Below are 18,194 nucleotides of genomic sequence, written 5' to 3'. Positions count from 1 at the left end.
TAGAATTACAAACTCAAGAAGTAGTAGTCTCTACTGAATATCTGTCTCAAAGATGGGTTTTAGGAATAATTAAATCAATTAATTTTACATTCAGGGGTGATCTGATTCCCTCATGGCCCTTCTGATTTCAAGTGATTTATGAACAGACTCCAGTTTTTTTATGTCAGTTAGTTCCATGGTAGGTATAGCAGAAAGCATAATACAGATCTCCAAAATGGCTATGTCTAAATTGGGCTGTAGGAAAATACTTCTTTAGCTGTTTACTTTGTATATAAAATAATGCTTACTAGAAAACGTAGTGATATTATTTAATGAATTATGGAAATTTTTCATGTTGACTTACTGTAATGCCTTTCGTTTACCAATTTATACTTTTAAAGGAATATTAAGTATGTTATTGATACAGAAGAATAAATATATCATATAGAAACAGTTTAAAGAATAAAAACAAACATGAACTCTTTTACCTCAGCCACCAGTTTTAAAAATAAGGCAGTATGATACCACACCTTATAAAACCCATGGCCTCCTGGATCTCATCCTCCATTCTCCCTTCAGATGTAACTAACTTCATATGTAACTGCTGTCCTAAATTTTATGGTACAATTTCCCCCTTTGCTTTATAGTTTTACCATATATTATATGTTAACTCAAAATATATAGTCTTGTTAAATTTGTTATATGAATGTATTCATTTGTACATATTCATTCTTCTGGGACTTATTTTTTCACTTCTGCTTTAGATAGTATCATAATGGTGGCAGTATCAGCATTTATTCATTTGTGTTGCATAATATGTAATTTTGTGAATATATTAGAATTTAGTTTATTCATTTTACTGTTGATGGACGTAGGGCCATTTTCAGTTTTTTGCTATTATTAACAATGCTTCTATGACTATTCCTGTATTTGTGTCCTGGTATACGTATGGAAAAATGTCTCCAGGGCATGTCTGTACTGAAGAGTTCAGCTGCTCGGTCTCTGTGCATATTTTGAATTATATTAGGTAATGTGAAATTGTTCTTCATATGAGTTATACCAGTTTACACACCCATAAGTATGTTCAACCACAACTGTAATCAAGCCCTTGACTGTCGCGTGCCCACTTTACTTTTACGTTATTTGTCTTAATGCTGATTCAAAGGAGGAATTTACATATTCTGGTTACTAGAACTTTGCCAGTAATATGTACTAAAAATACCTTCTCTCAGTTTTTGGCTTATCTTTTACAGTACCTATGATCAAAGCCAGTTCTAAATTTTAATCTAATAATATTTATTATACCTTTTCTTTCTGGTTTGCAATTTGGAAATCTTTTTGAGTTTTGTTTTTACTGGGGTTTCTAGCCTTAAGTTTCATATCAATAAAATACTTATCAGAATCATGTTGTTTATCTTGAGTGTTAATATTTAATTATCTAAAAATTATTAGGATATACACATATGCATAAAATGTGTGCTTGTGTATACACATACATGCACACAGATATATATATACATATATATACATGTATATGTACATATGCATGCATATATATGTATGTGTATGTGTGTGTGTGTGTGTATCCGTACCAAAGCTTATTTTAAGATTTCAACTTAATTTTAAACTTGAGTTATCTGCCTTGTCATGCATAAGCTACCTTTTCCTTAGTTTATTACTTTAGGCAGTTCTTAAAAACACTTCTACTTTGCAGAAGAGGTGATAGTGGCAAATCTTCATCTATTTGTCTTTGAATTTATTCTTTGATAGACACTGATTTTATTCAGTGGCATGAGAGAATCTATGGGATTTTTAATTTTTTGAGACATTGTCATGCTCATGATTTATTGTTCTTTGGACAATTGATTCTAACTTAAATGTCCCATGAAATAATATAACACATTCAGTGCATTTTGTTTTACTAATCATGTGCAGATCCAATTTTACTTTTTTAAAGCTCCTTCCATTAGTGCTAATGTGTTTGTCTCTTTTTCAATAAATACAGTAATCAGTGGGCAGTTGGTGAGAAAGAATAGATTAGAAGATTGTTCATTTATATTTTCAAAGTGATGAAACAGAAATTCTTTTATGAACTTTTGCTTGTTGGTTTCTGGCAAAGTATTTTACTCATTAAAATGCCAGAGCCCTGACTATGAACTGTGACTTGTCCATGGAGAAGAGAAAGAGAAACCACATTGGTTAAGCACACCACATGGGTTAGGCCATGTTCTGGTCATATTACCTCAGATATTCCTCATTCATGCATTCATTCATTCAACAAATATTTTCCTATGTGCCAAGTTCTGTTCTAGAAATTGGGATCAAGCAGTGAACAAAACAGACAATGAGACAAAAATCCTCATCCTGTGGAACTTAAGCAAAGATTATAATAGTACTGTCTTACAGATATATGAAAGTTTATAAGCTCTATAGAAAATAGCATATGGCTCTGCATCTTGGATTTTCATGTGCATGTGAATCACCTGGGGATTCTGTTACAATGCAGAATGTCACTGTAAGTCTTGAGTGAGATTGTGCATGTCTAGCAAGTTCCTTTGCCAGTGCTGCTAGTTTGGGAACACAGTTGGAGTAACAAAGACTGTACGGTAAATGGTGGCAGGGGGATAAAGAGTAGAGAATATGAGGGAAACTGGCAATGATTTTAGATATAATGACTAAGGTAAGCCTTATTGACAAGGTGATAATTGGGCAAAGATATGAAGAAGATGAGAGATTTTAGCTTTATACTTATATAGGGAAATTAAACCCGCTAGTGCAGAGGCCTTATATGGGAACATGCCTGATAATACAGCCAGTGTGAATGGAGTAGAATGAGCAAAGACAGTGGTAGTAAATCAGACTTGAGAAACCCTGGGCGGGAAGCAGTCCTTGTAGGGCCTTTAAGACCATTATAAATGCTTTGGGTTTTATGGAGAAGGGGACCCATTCCAGAGTTCTGAGCAGGGAGTGACATGCTTTTACTTATACCTTTAGAAGATCACTCTTACTGCTGAGTAGGCAACAGACTATTGAAGGATCAGGGAGGAAGCAGTGAGGCCAGTTAGGAGTCTACAAAATACATTCCATCTTGGGCTAAGGTTGTAGTGAAAGAGATGAGGAGAAATGGTCATGTTCAAAATAAATTTTGAAAGTAGAGCTAAGAAAACTCTTTGACATCTTAGATGTGGGATGTGAGAGAAAGAATGGAGGCAAGGATGACTGCATGGTTTTGCGCCAGAGTTTCTTGAAGGATGGAGGTGCCTTCAAGGGATATGGGACAGGGCTGGGTTTTCAGGAGCGCATCGGAAGTTCAGTCTGTGTACGTGTTGTGATGAGTCTCAGGGGTGCCAAGCTGACTTCCCAGTGGAGATGTGGAGTAAACAACTACATTTGAGAACCTGAAGTTGAGGGGACAAGACAGCACTGGAGATAAAAATTTCTTCTCTTATAGAATTCCCATAATAATCCTCTGCCATTCGTCTGTTATTCTCATTTTATAATTGGAGATCCATGGTCAGAGAATATAACTAATTGACTCATCTGCCAAATGGTGGAGCAGAAACTCAAGATATTATCTGTCTGGCTCCAGAGGCTACACTGTTCTCCTGCTTCAGGAGTAAGACAATCCACACCAGTCACAAACCGCTTATGCACTTAATCAGAGCAAGTCAGAAATATTTTTAGGCAGGAAAATGGAATTGACTGTTCATCTTTTTCATTGTTTTGTTGGCCAACTGTAGGCAGATGCCTTTATGTCAGTACTTGGCAGGTTTCCATATGCTCCAGAGTACCATGCTCATCTGGATGTGGCCCAATGCTTCCTGAATCACTTGTGTTATGGCTTATTAGAGGAAAGAAAACCATGTAGTAAGTGATCCGGTATCCACAGTGAAGAAATCTGTGTTTTTCAGTATTAGAAGGGAAGGAAAGTGGGAAGATGAATATTATTTCTTATCCCCCAGTGGGACAATTATGAAGAATGTTCTATATGGTTTCTCAGAGGTCCCCAGCAGGACTGAGCTCTAGTTGCTCACAGCAATAACCCACTCATTAATATCATTTATTGGCTTTCCTTGCATCCCTGCTTTACCTTTTACATTCTTTGCTTCTTGGGATTACCTTCCAAAGAGACTATCTTCACCTAAGTGCATATCTCTGGCTAGCCTGAGAGAAGTGACAACGTAAAACGTGCTTAATTGGTCTATCCAGAATAGCTCTAATTTGTACGGTAGCGCCTGGCAAATAGTGAATAAATATTTGCCAGAACAATGAATGATTGCAACTTTCTTTAATGATCACTAACTAATAATAGTAGTTGTTGTTTATTTTAGGCAAATGCATTTTTTTAAAGATTTTATTTATTTGACAGAGAGAGACACAGCGAGAGAGAGAACTCAAGCAGTGGGAGAGTGAGTGGGAGAAGTAGGCTCCCCGCTGAGCAGGGAGCCCAATGTGGGGCTTGATCCCGGGACCCCAGGATCATGACCAAATGCCCGGGACCCCAGGATTATGACCAAGCCAAAGGCAGATGCTTAAGGACTGAGCCACCCAGGCGCCCCTAGGCAAATGCATTTTTGATAGGATAAAGATAACTTGCTCTTTGTCAACTGCTGTTATCAATCACATTCCTTTTTCTACCTTTCCGGAAGCAAGAATTCTTAAGAATTTGGTGTGTGTGGTTTCAGTCTGTGTTGTGTGTGTGTATATGGTATTTGACATTTACTAAATTCCATAATTTTCTACATTTGATCATGTAACTTGCTTTTTCACTCAAATTTATGATTTTGAGCTGTATCCATATTGTCTGTTGCTTTCTCTTTGATTCAATTTTTCCTATTCTTTTTTTCTCTATAAGATTTGAAACTATTAAATTCTATTTTTAATGATTTTCTGTAAATCTTTAAGAAACATATAAATTGCTATTTTTAAGAGTGACTACAAATAATGAGCTAATATTCTGTTAAAATTAATGAGTCTCTCTTATTCTTCTGTCAAAATGTAAGCCATAGTATACTACCCCCTCCCCAGCTCCCCGGGTCTACTTTCGTGTTAGTGTTTTCTAGAATTTAGTGTGAAGCTGTTTTCAAACAACAGAAGGCTTTTTTCACTGTTATCTTTATTGATGCTTATTTAGGTTCATGAAATTTTATTTATTTCTTTTGTTTGCTTCTTGAATCTATCTCCTTCTTTATTTTTTTAAGATTTTATTTATTTATTTGACAGAGAGAGAAAGATCACAAGTAGGCAGAGAGGCAGGCAGAGAGAGAGGGGGATATCTCCTTTAAATGCACTTATTTTTCTTGCCGGCAAAGTGTCTGCTTTAGTCACTGGGTTGTGGTAGTTAAACTAGGTCTTGACAAGTAGAATTTTGCCATGAAAAGGTAGAGAGGACAATCTCTGCAAGGTGGCAATACCTGGGTTTATTTGCATGTGCATTACCCTGTGGAAACTGCTTTGTGTTGCTCTCCTGGCTGGTAATGCACTCCATGGTCTAGAAACTATGTATATTAAAAATAAACTGATAAGAATGGATACAAACTGCACATTAAAAAGTGACCAGAAAGCAAGTGCTATCAATTGTCAACTAAGACAGTACTTGTGATATGTTCAAATACGCAAAGATTTGTTTGGAGACATTTCCCATATTTCTTGAGTGCCTCATCCAATGCCAGTGTAAACAAATGCAATGAAATAGTTTTCATTTAAATTTTAAACAGAATTTCTGCATGTGCTTAGCCTCAGTGACTAGGCATTGTGACTAAAATTTTCCATGTTTGTAGACCACAGAGCTCCCTTCTTACTCTTAGAGTCATTCTTAAGCACTAAGACAAACCCTCACTTTTTCCCTCTCTTTAACACTGATATGTTCTGTATACCTAAATTAGTTCTCTAATTATTTGTTGTATGAAGTCTCACCACCACCTGTACTTCTTTATTAGTGCCTCAGTCCTCCTGTTCTTACCAAAAGGTTCTCAGAAAATGTAAGTGCCTAAAAACACATATTAGCCTGCTGCAGGTCTTTGTATTGAGAAAGTTTTAGAATCTGATCACGTAGTTCAGAAAAAAATAGCATATTCTTTTTTTACTTTTGGAAGTTATCTTTAGCTGTTCATTATAAATACCTAATTTGCACTTGTTAGAAACAGCCCCTTCTAATGTTTATACAATTATAACCTTGGGGTTTTTAAACTAATTCTACAAACACATTCTAATTACTGTTTCATAAGCTATAGCCTTATTATACTTCTAAGGGAACTTATGTTTTGTTAAGGGAACTTCATGTTTTGTTATGGTATCATAATTTAAGCTTTAAATCCCCTAAAATGTGCTTCTTTTTGAATAAAAATAAAGAATATGCCATAGTCTTCTGAAAACCCAAGTTCACTTAGTTTTTTTAAATGAGACAGGTTTTCAGTAATTCAGCATATGTTTTGTTATTGATTTTGCATTCTCAATGTAAAATCAGATGAAGAAAGTATCTTCCAACATTTCTTCAGTTTCCAGGAACACCATCTACTTTCTCAAGCATGCATTTTATCTGAAAAATATCTGAGATGATGTAAACCTTGAGCCAAAGCATTTAAATTTAGATTATTTTCAAAATTGGACAAGTCATTTCAGGCTGAATTTGAGAATAAAATGAATTTTTAAATAGTAAAAGGATAAATAAAATGAAATACATTGATTACTGAGAAAAATTGGGCCATCCTAAATGTTGTGTTAAAAAAGATACATTGAACATAGATTTCATCCATTATCTTTGTTTTAAGGAGACACTATCTCCTGCACATGAGGTAGAAAATGAAACCTGAGGGAGACTGAAGTGCAACAGAGGAAATCACGTCTGAATGGGAGTTTTCAATTATCTGACCAGTACTTAATCTTTAGGTTACCCAGAATGTATTTTTTTTTCTCAGCCATTAGTTAAGTTACATGCATTTTTAACATTCCGGTTGATTCCCTATGACAGTTTAATTTACTAGCTGCTCTGGTTCTTTCAACTGTGCACATTATAAAGAACAGTTATTCTTTGTTACTTTGGTAAAGTTATTTCAAGTCCACCGTGGGAAGAAAATACTTCCTAACTCTTCTCCATTTCTTTAAGTATTTGTTTGTATGTTATTTCATCAAGACATCATTGCTTTCCTTTCTGCCGTTTATCCCATTGAATACAAAAATGAGTCTACAAATCCAAAAGAATGATCTCCTTCTTTTTGAATAGAATAATACCTTGTAGTTTACTGTGATGAGGAAGTTGTCATTAAGATGTATTGTTTTCTGAATGTTTCCAGATATATGTTGCTAGAAAATGCTTTAAATATATGCTTGCTAATTTAATTAAGTTTCAGTTTTGCACACTTAAAGTGTCTGCTTTTATGGTCTTCTTAAAACATTTCCTGAGTCACACTTACATGAGCTAATCAAGCCATGCAATAGGTGGGAACTCATTATTTTTTAAGAACTCTTTATTACATAAGAGACACACACATGCATACACACGTTTATTAAATTTCCAGAGACATATATACTATGGATTTTTCATCTTTGATTTAAATTATATATACTAGGGGCGCCTGGGTGGCTCAGTGGGTTAGCCGCTGCCTTCGGCTCAGGTCATGATCCCAGGTTCTGGGTTCGAGCCCCGCATCAGGCTTTCTGCTCAGCAGGGAGCCTGCTTCCTCCTCTCTCTCTGCCTACCTCTCTGCCTACTTGTGATTTCTCTCTGTCAAATAAATAAATAAAATCTTAAAAAAAAATTATATATACTATAAATTTCACTTACATCTGTATGTCAACATCTGTATGTCAAGTATTTTAATTGTAAGATTTCCCTGTAATTTGTCTCCGTAATTCTCTTGTTTCTGGTCTAGTAAATTTTAGATTCTTTGACAATAGCTTTTATTTATTATCACTAGAAATACTTCTCTTGGGCTAGGTTGTTAATTAACTGTCATTTTTCTACATAGTGTAAAAGAAAAATGAAAAGAAGTATACATAAGCAAATGGAATCTCACATACTGTTGACTGCTTATAGTATCTTCAAACTTTAAAAATATCTATTAAAATTTGTATCCTATTCAAAGGCATCATAATCATGACTTTAATCTCTAATTCATTACACCAGAGCTCTGTAAAGAAGCAGTTTAATACTGAATGAGAAGATATCAATGTATCTCTTAAAGTGGCCATTAAAAGCAGACTTCTGCTTTTCAATTTGTGTGTTTTCTGTGATGAGTATCATTGACATTGTAGCTAGCTTTCTGTGCATTTACAAAGCTTCCAGTATAAGCCCAGAAATATTAAAGTCTGAGAGGAGTAATATCAGCAGTGTTTCACTTTTGGCCACTACTGTAAACTGATAAATGACATTATTTGTTTTATTTTTTTAAAATAAGTGGTTCAAGGGACGCCTGGGTGGCTCAGTTGGTTGGACGACTGCCTTTGGCTCAGGTCATGATCCCGGAATCCCGGGATCGAGTCCCACATCAGGCTCCTAGCTCCATGGGGAGTCTGCTTCTCCCTCTGACCTTCTCCTAGCTCATGCTCTCTCTCACTGTCTCTCTCTCAAATAAATAAATAAAATCTTTAAAATAAATAAATAAATAAAATAAAATAAGTGGTTCAAGCTAAATATATGCATCCAGATCAGTAGGGTCCTCTCAAAGAAGCCACTCCTTTATTTCATTAATTCATTACCCCAAATAACACTACAAGTCTTCCTTTTAGAAATGCTTTCACAAGCCAACTTATGAACCAGAAAATGAAGACTCATTTCTTTATGGTTAAAACCTTATTTTTGGCCAAAAGTGGTATTACCCAATACACCACTTACTCTCTCTCTCTCTTTTTTAATTACTTTTCAGTGTAACAGTATTCATTGTTTTTGCACCACACCCAGTGCTCCGTGCAATCCGTGCCCTCTCTAATACCCACCACCTGGTTCCCCCAACCTCCCACCCCCGGCCCCTTCAAAACCCTCAGATTGTTTTTCAGAGTCCATAGTCTCTCATGGTTCACCTCCCCTTCCAATTTCCCTCAACTCCCTTCTCCTCTCCATCTCCCCTTACTCTCTTACTGAATCTGATTCTCAATGAATTTTTTTCTAAAGTTCAAAGCAGTTCTTAGAAGAATGAGGACTATTCAACTATAGAGACTATTTTTTTTTAAGATTTTATTTATTTGACACACAGAGAGAGAAATCACAAGTAGGCAGAGAGGCAGGCAGAGAGAGAGGGAGAAGCAGGCTCTCCGCCAGAGAGCCCAACTCGGGACTCGATACCAGGAGCCTAAGATCATGACCTGAGCCGAAGGCAGAGGCCCAACCTACTGAGCCACCCAGGAGCCCAACCATTAAGACTATTAAGAAAGCTGAGCTAAAGATTTGAAAATTCAAAAATTTCAAATGGCATCATTTTTTGTATTTCCAAAGAAGTTGATGGGTAGAGGGCTTTCATCAGAAATCCCCAGAAGTTCTGGGGAAGGCAGATTCTGTCCAAAGAGCCATAGGAACCAGAGGCAGAGTGTCATGTCATGGTCAGCCAAGTACTCAACCTTTAAAACACTGCAAGGACATGGTAGTTCACTAGAGAAGACTAATGAGATTTTCCCTTGTAGGATCAGGAAATCACTACACTCCCAAGCTCTAAGCCTCAGGAAACGGCTCAACTAAATATTGGTGCATTCAAAGTCACCTGCTACTGCATATGTTTGAGTAACTTGTAGCATTAATGTGGAATGGGAGACTCCATCCAGAGGATTGGAGCTGGAGAAAGATGTAGGCAAGGAAGATGGTGTGGAATAGTTGAAATAGGGGTCTGTTTCGACAGTTGGCTTGTAGATTATTTAACTGTTAACCCAGACAGAAAGCCTTGACCCCTTGGCTGATCCTGGCCTTTTTTCACTGGCAGGGATGAATGGGAATGAAGGAACCATGCCATCATGTGTCTAGCTCAACATCATCTTCAGCAGAGTTGTGTGGAAGTCTGCAATCTGGGCAGGGAAGGGAGTTGAGGGTGTCAGTATATAATACATGGATATAAAAGAAGTGCTGGGTGTAAAGCAATCAGATGAATGAGAGAAATACTGAATGACTTTTCCCAGAACAAGGTGAAAGAAAAAAAAAATGATAGAAGTGGGACCACTGACAAGGAATTAGTAAAATTGAGTTAGTTATTCTGTATACTTTGACATGTTTTCATCGTATCATTGAGGGTTTAAAATATATTGCATCTAGAAATCATCCAAAATAAAATAGAATTGAATAGAATCCAATATCACGTAATGAAACTAATTCACTGTGACCAGTGGGTTTGCAAGGAGAGGGTTAACATTAGAAAACCTATTGATATAATTCACCACAGTAATACATCTAAGAAAAAAATTTACACTTACTTCATATATGCCAAAGTTGGGAACAAGATAGGAATGAAATTAGATAAGATAAACCAATTAGATGCATCAGATTTAGAAAAGATAAAGTAAAATCCCCTCTCTTTGCAGATGATATGATAGTATACCTGAAAAACCCTTGAGAATAACTGGCATTCCTAACTCATTCAGTAAAAAAATTCAAGTTGGCAATATATAAAACTGACAAGCAAACATTGATAGCTATCATATGCAAAGAATAGTAACCAATAAGAAGAGTTGGGAATGTGTTGGAATGAGTTTGAAAATCTTATGACAAAAGCATCATAAAAGATAAAGTAGGAATAAATGTTAACAGAAATGTGTAAAACCTGTAAGAAAAAGCTATAAAATCTTTCTGAAAGACACTAATAAGTACACTTGAACAAAAAGATAAACCTTGTTCTTTGATAAGGCATCTTAACATCATTAACATGTCAATTCTTCCTAAATTAATTTATAAATTTAATGTGGTCACACTAAAAATATCAACACACTTTTTTATATGAAGCTAAACGAATTAAAAGGATTATGTAGAGGAGTAGAAGTACAAAATATCTGGGAAAACACAGAAAAAAAGATATGAGAGTGACTAGCCTACAAGATATTAAAACACACGAAAATGCCTCAATAATTAACAGAGTGTCAATGGCATTGAGTAGATAGACCAATGAAATAAAATCAAAAGTTCAGAAATAGACACAGGTGCAGATAAAATTGTAACATTAATAAAAGTACCATCTCAAATCACTGAGGCAGAGATGATTTTTATAGTAAATAGTGTTGGTAAAAAGAGGAAATCAGATCTCTTCCTCAGTCCATACATAAGAATAAACCCGAAATGAATCAGAAAACTATGTGTGCAAAATAGAACTATACAAGTAATGGAAGAAAATACTGGTGAATTCCTTTGTAATGTGGGCATAGGGAAAGACTTTCTAACTATAACTCAAAATTCAGATACGACAAATGAAAAAGTAATAAATTTGACTACACATATACACAGAAAAACTTTGACAAGGAAAAATAAAAGAAATGAAAACTGGGGCAAAAATAGTGACACATATCATAGGTAGGGGTTCAATATTCCTAATATAAAAAAACTTTTAAGTATTGAATGGGAAAGATAAGTCCTATTTAAAAGTGGGCAAAAACATGGGACACCTGGGTGGCTCAGTTAGTTAAGCATCTGCTGTCAGCTCAGGTCATGATCTCAGGGTCCTGGGATGGAGACCCAAGTTGGGCTCCCAGCTCAGCAGGAAGTCTGCTTGTCCCTCTGACTCCTCCCCTGCTTGTGTGCGATCTCTCTCTCTCTCTCAAGTGAATAAAGAAAAACCTTTTTTTAAAAAACTCTTTTAAAAAAGGTGGGCAAAAATATAAACAATTTACCAAAAATATAAAACTGATCCTTAATTATATGAAAAGGTGATTGCTTTCATTAACACTAAGAGAAACATAAAATTACACTGAGGTACTGTTCTCATCCATCAGACTGGCAAAAATCCAAAAGCTTACAATATACTCTGTCAAGGAAGCTGTAGGGAAACAGTCACTCTCATACATTGTTGTTGAAATTGTGAAATAATCCACAAAAGCAGAGGGGAAGTTGGCATTGTCTAATAAAAGCACATTCACAATTACACTTTGCCCTAGCAATCTCATTTCTAGGAATTAGCCTGAAGATGTGCCTTCAGCAAAGAAAATATAATATCCAAAGAGTTCTTCATTGCAGCATTATTTGTAGCTGGAAAATACTGGAATCTGCCTAAATTGCCAAACCTAGAATATTAGTTGAATAAACTATAGTGCATACACATAGTAAAGTAATAGGTGACTATAACATAATGAGAATATATCAGTAAACTTATATAAGTCAATTCTAAGTGAAAGACAAACTCTCTGGTATCTACCTTTTTGTAAAAGAAGTAAAGGAAATAAGAAACTGGATGTCACTAAATGCAGGTATTTAAATTAACACATTAATTTTCTATTACTGTGTAACAAACTGACACAAATATTAATAGCTTTACAAAATACCTGTTTATGATTCTCAGTTTCTATAGCTCGGTCATGTGGGCACAGCACAAGTGGATTGTCTCTCAGTTCCTCACCACAGGACCCCCTCCATAAGCCCTCTCACCTTTGGAATTTCTGACCTCAGAAAGACTCTAGGCCCTTTGAAGTGTTCATGTGCCTAGGTCAAGTCCCACTCACGATACTCTCTCTTTTGATTAACTCAAAGTCAACTGGTTTCCTACTTCATTTATGTCTGCAGAATCCCTTCACCTTTGTCATTTAACATAACCCAATCACAGGAGTGAAATCCACAGTTTCACCCCCACTCATAGAGAGGGGATTGTACAGGGTATACACGTTAGGGGTGGAAATCTTGGGATCTTCTTAGAATTGGGCCTACTGTAATTAATATCACTGAAAATGTTCATACATACAACTGCTGCCCCCATATACAATACCCTGAAACAGCTACAACACCACTTAAAATGGTATTACACCATTTACATATTATTCCCATCCAAGCTACTTAACCTGAATTTCATCATAAGAAAACATCACGCAAACCCAAATTGAGGTGCACTTTATAATGTAATTGGTCTATAGTTTGTTTTTTTTTAATGGTAGGGGTGCCTGGGTGGCTCACTGGATTAAGCATCTGACTCTTAATTTCAGCTCAGGTCATGATCTCAGGGCCGTGACATTGAGCCCCATGCTGAGTGTGGAGCCTGCTTAAGATTCTCTCCCTCTCCCTTTGTCCCTCCTCCCCACTCTCATGCTCTTTCTCTAAATAAACAAATACATAAATAAAGGTCATGAGACACCAAGGAACAATAAAAAGTTATCCCAGATTAAGAAAGACTAAAGAGATATGACAACAAAAGGCAGTGCATAATTCTAGATTGAGTCCTGTAATGGAAAAAAGATGTTAGTATAAAGAACATTATTTGAACAATTAACACAATTAGAATATGAACTACAGATTAAAGTATTATATCATTATGAGATTTCCTGATTTTGATCACTGTGTTGTGGATATATAAGAGAATATTCTGTTCTCAGGTAATACACACTGAAATATAAGGAGTAAAAGAACATAATATATACAGGCTACTCTCAAATGGTTCAGAAAAAAATAATATGTGTGCATACGTGCATGTGTGTGTATATGTGTGTGTATGTGTGAATGGAGAAAGAAAAGCGAGAAAGAATGGCAAATCAAATGTGGCAAAATGTTAAAAATTGGTGAGTCCTGGTTAAGTTGTTCTTTGAATTACCATTCTTGTACCTTTCCTGTAATTTTGAAAGTATTTCAAAATTTAAAATTAATATGACAAAAAACAAATAAAAACTGAATTGTGTTTAAACATCTTAACACTGGGGAGCCTGGGTGGCTTATTAAGTTAAGCATCCAACTCTTGATTTCAGCTCAGGTCATGATCTCCGTGTTTGGGATCAAGCCCCATGCTGGGCTCCATGCTCAGAAGGAAGTCTGCTTCTCTGTCTCTCTCCCTCTGGCCCTTCCCTTTTCACACACTCTCTCTCTCTAAAATAAAGATATAAATTAAAAAAAAAATCTTAGCACAGGGCCCAGCTGCATATACTAAGTTCCCAATAAATGGCAATTCATAATACCATCACTGCTGTTAGCTAATTCTTGTTTAAAATTTGTATCCAGTGAACAGAACATATTTATTGCCACTACCTTAAGTGTTTTGTGGAATTCAGGCAGAGTGTGCCATAGCATACCAACTGCATGAGAAAACTAGGCAAACTATTAGTTAAGAATACTTAGCATCTCTCATTAAAAGTCTAAAATAATTTTAATTGTAATAAAAAATGTGTAGATTAACTGGTGTCCAGAATTCCAACAAATTCAGTGCATTATAATTGAGTTTTGGCTTTGGGTCCCCCAGTATCAAACTCTAGATTCTGAGATAAGGATTCAAGAGCAAGATTATTTGGAAGGGGATACCAGGAGATAGTAAGTGTGGGGGAAATTAGACAGGGAGAGAAGACATCTAGTACAGGGTGCATTGTCATCCAAGGGAAACTGGACCTTAATCCCATTGGGGAACTCTGGGAGACATTGTAATACAGTGTCCAAGGAGGGAAGGTGTTGGGGTATTGGTACACTAACTCAAAGACATTGATTGAGGGCTTCTGGGGCATATGAATTCAATCTAGACACTTCCAGACTTCCCCAGTATCCCACCAAATTCCTTAAACAACCACTTGCAAGAGCTGATGTTTAAGAGACAGGACTACATGTGTACGGAATGATGAATGCAAAGGGGTTACTGATGAACACCTCATAGCATCTGCTGCCTTGCTGAAGTAGAATGTGGCTGAATCAGTTGCCCTGGTATTTCAGCCATCATTCAGAGTGCATGCAGCCATAATCATAAGGAGGTCTTCACCTTAACTTTCTTTGTAGAAGCAGACAGAAATGAATTATTATTTCTTCCATCTACTAGCTGCACAACCTTGGATGAGTTATGTTTTCAAAACCTTGGTTTTATCATCTGTAAAATAGGAACAATAATAGTGTGTTCTCCTATAATTGCTTTAGAATTAAATATATCATGCATTTGAAAGCTTGGCTCTAGAAAATGCTCAGCAAGGTTAGTTTTACTTATTATATTTGCATCCCTTATAGTTATCATTTCTTTCCATTTTTAATCAGTCTGTTAGAGATGATTATTCCTATCTTGAACTATAAGATGCACCCCAGTCTCTTAGGTTAATGTGTACCTTGGCTCCAACAAGCCAGAATTTTTTTTATAGTCATTGAAGACTCAGGACTACAGGGACTCCTATTTTCCATCTGTTCTTGAAAATGACAATCAGTTACTTAGGAAAGTGACATTGAAAAATACATAGGAAAGTCAAAGAGATTGGAATCAAATAATGAAGCTCAAACACCTTCAAAAACACAAGTTGCAAGTGGCAAATAAAGGGAAAAATAAACATTAGGAGGACTGGATTAGCCATATGCAGCATGCTTCAGACAATGATGCATATCACAGTTTAACTGGTTAATTTCATGAGCTAGATTTAGTTGGGTACAAGCAGAAAACCACCTATTTCTTCTTACACTACCCTTTCAAATCTATTGTGAAGGCTGTCCTTCACCGCCATGAATGAAACTTAAGGCCAACCCCACAGGTTACCGGTCTCATACTGGTTTCCTATAGCTGCCATAACAAACTAGGCAGCTTACAAGAATAAAAAAGTATTCTCTCATAATTCTGGAGGCTAGAAGTCCAAAATCAAAATATTGGCAAGACCATGTTTCCTTTGAAGGCTCCCGAGAATAATCCTTTCTTGCCTCTTGCTAAGTTCTGGTGGTTGCCAGCAATCCTTGACACTCCTCGACTTGTAGCTACATCACTGCATGTTATGCCTCCATTCTCCTTATGGCTTTGTGTCTTTACATGATCATCTTATAAGGACACCAGGCATTTTGGATCAAGTGCCCACCCCACTATAATATGACCCCATTTTTGGTCTTTTGTTTTAATTCAAGTGTAATGAATATACAGTGTTATATATTTTCAAGTGCATAATTTAATGATTCAATTCTATACATTACTGATTGCTCATCATGATATATATTGATTGCTCATCAAGTGTGCTCTTAATCCCCTTCACCTATTTCACCCATGCCCCCACCAACCACCCCTCTGGCAACCTCTGGGTCTTTATATTTAAAAGTCTGTGGTTTTTGTTTTTCTCTTTTTTCTTTGTTCATTTGTTTTGTTTCTTAAATCCCACATAGGAGTAAAATCCTATGGTTTTTGTCTTTCTTTGATGGACTTATCTCACTTGACATTATATCCTCTAGATCCATACAAGTTGTTACATATAGCAAGATCTCATTCATTTTTATGGCTAATATTCCATTGTTTATATATGCCATAACTTCTTTATCCATTCATCTATCAATAGACACTTGGGTTGTTTCCATATCTTGGCTATAATAAATAATGCTGCAGTAAACATAAGGATACATGTATCTGTTTAAATTACTGTTTTCACTTTCTTGGCACAAATAATCCAGTAGTGGAATGACTGGATCATATGGAAGTTCAGTTTTTAACTTTTTGAGGACTCCATCAGAGTGTTTTACAGAGTGGCTGCACCAGTTTGCATTCCTACCAACAGTGCCTTTCTTTCCACTCCCTCACCAACACTTGTTTTTTCTCATGTTGTTGATTTTAGCCATTCCTACTGATGTGAGGTGATACTTCACTGTGGTTTTGGTTTGCATTTCCCTGATGATGAGTGATGTAGAGCATCTTTTCCTGTGTCTGTTGACCATCTCTGTCTTCTTTGGAAAAGTATCTATTCATGTCCTCATCTTAATTATGGCAACATCCTCTTTCCAGATAAGGCCACATTCTGAGGTTTTGGAGGTTAGGACTTCAACTTCAATTTGGAGAGAGGGGAAACATAATTCAACCCATAATACATGGATAGTTATAATTTAAGCCCCTAAATAATCAAACCCTGCATATTCTCCAATATGAACAACTTTCCCTCCTCAGCCCAGGACTGCTTTATGCTTGAAAGCTTACACTGGAATGAAAATGACCCTGATGCTGTCTTCCTTAGCTCTCCATCTTGCTCTCTTCCTCCTCCTCTCCCAACTGTCAATGGTATTGCTGTCTCTTCCAAGACTGGGAAAGGTGGAGAGGATGAAGGTGCTGATATTTGGAGAAGAGAAGAGAGGAAAGGACAAAGAAAGTTCTTTTGACTGGTAGAATTATTTTGACTTTGGTGTCCTCTGAGGCAGCAGATACCAAATTCTGATTCTTACTGGGTTATTTTTCTTGATTTTTGAGAAATTCAGTCCTCAATTCTAGGTATCTCTCACTTAGAGTTAAATTTATGTAGACAATGCCTCCATCACTAACAACCAAATCCTCAGACCCTTGGTACCTCACTCCACTCCTCAGCTGGGATCTCTGTACCTTCCAGGCAGGCATCTTGGGTAGAACCTCTCTTGAAATGGACCCAGCATCCTTCTCCAAGGTTGACAGCACCCACAATAAATTCATGAATCTATCCTTGTCCCACAAAACCGGGTCTGTTTTTTTTTTTTTTTTCAAGTATTGAAAAGTAAAACTCCAGCCCTAGATACTTGGTCTTGAATTTTCAAGAGTCAATTAGATACTGGTCCCTATGGCCCTCAATAACCAGGGAATACATTCTAAGGTCTCCAAATAGAGGTGGTCTCTTATGGATGTTCTCTCACTGAGCTCATAGTAAGGTGAAGCACCCCTCTTCCCTACCTTGTTGAGTCCCAAGAAGTGATAGACAGAAAAAAGGAGAGGACGGTCAGAGCTGCAGAAACACATCATACCAATAGCCCTCTTCAAAGTAAGCCATGCTACTGGACACCTTTGACCCCCCAAGGATTTCTTAACATTGTATAAACACCCAACAGATAAATTGCAGTCCATTCAAAACCTGGGAAAACTTGTCAGAACCCATCTTTTAATGTTTTCTAAAATGTATTGTTTTAAAGTGCTTAACTGAAATATAATTCACACACCATACCATTCACTCAGAGTACACAATTCAGTGTTTTTGAGTGTATTGACAGTGTTCTGGAAACATCATCACAACCTAATTTTAGAATATTTTCATTAACACAAAAGCAACCCATACGCAATAGCTGTCACTACCTAATTTTCCCTCCTTCCAGCCACAGACAAACACTAACTTACTTTCTGTCTCTGTAGATTTGCCTTTTTTGGACATCTCGTGTAAATAAAACCATACACTTC

General features: G+C 36.4%; 1 protein-coding gene and 1 long non-coding RNA gene across 2 annotated transcripts in view; one reads left to right on the top strand and one right to left on the bottom strand.

Moving 5' to 3' along the window:
* The window catches only part of IL1RAPL1 (interleukin 1 receptor accessory protein like 1), a 1,432,909-nt gene that overhangs the window by 954,741 nt on the left and 459,974 nt on the right, over positions 1-18,194 (top strand). The window lies entirely within an intron of this gene.
* Positions 724-16,507, bottom strand: LOC125092024 (uncharacterized). The gene is made up of 3 exons (XR_007124811.1): positions 16,233-16,507; positions 7,001-7,007; positions 724-734 (listed from the first exon to the last, which is right to left on the bottom strand). It is a non-coding gene; the product is annotated as an uncharacterized LOC125092024 (long non-coding RNA).

This window comes from Lutra lutra, chromosome X, assembly GCF_902655055.1.
Source record: "Lutra lutra chromosome X, mLutLut1.2, whole genome shotgun sequence".
NCBI classification, from domain to species: domain Eukaryota; kingdom Metazoa; phylum Chordata; class Mammalia; order Carnivora; family Mustelidae; genus Lutra; species Lutra lutra.
Note: the sequence above shows the minus strand (reverse complement) of the source record. Positions and strands in the feature narration are given on the sequence as shown.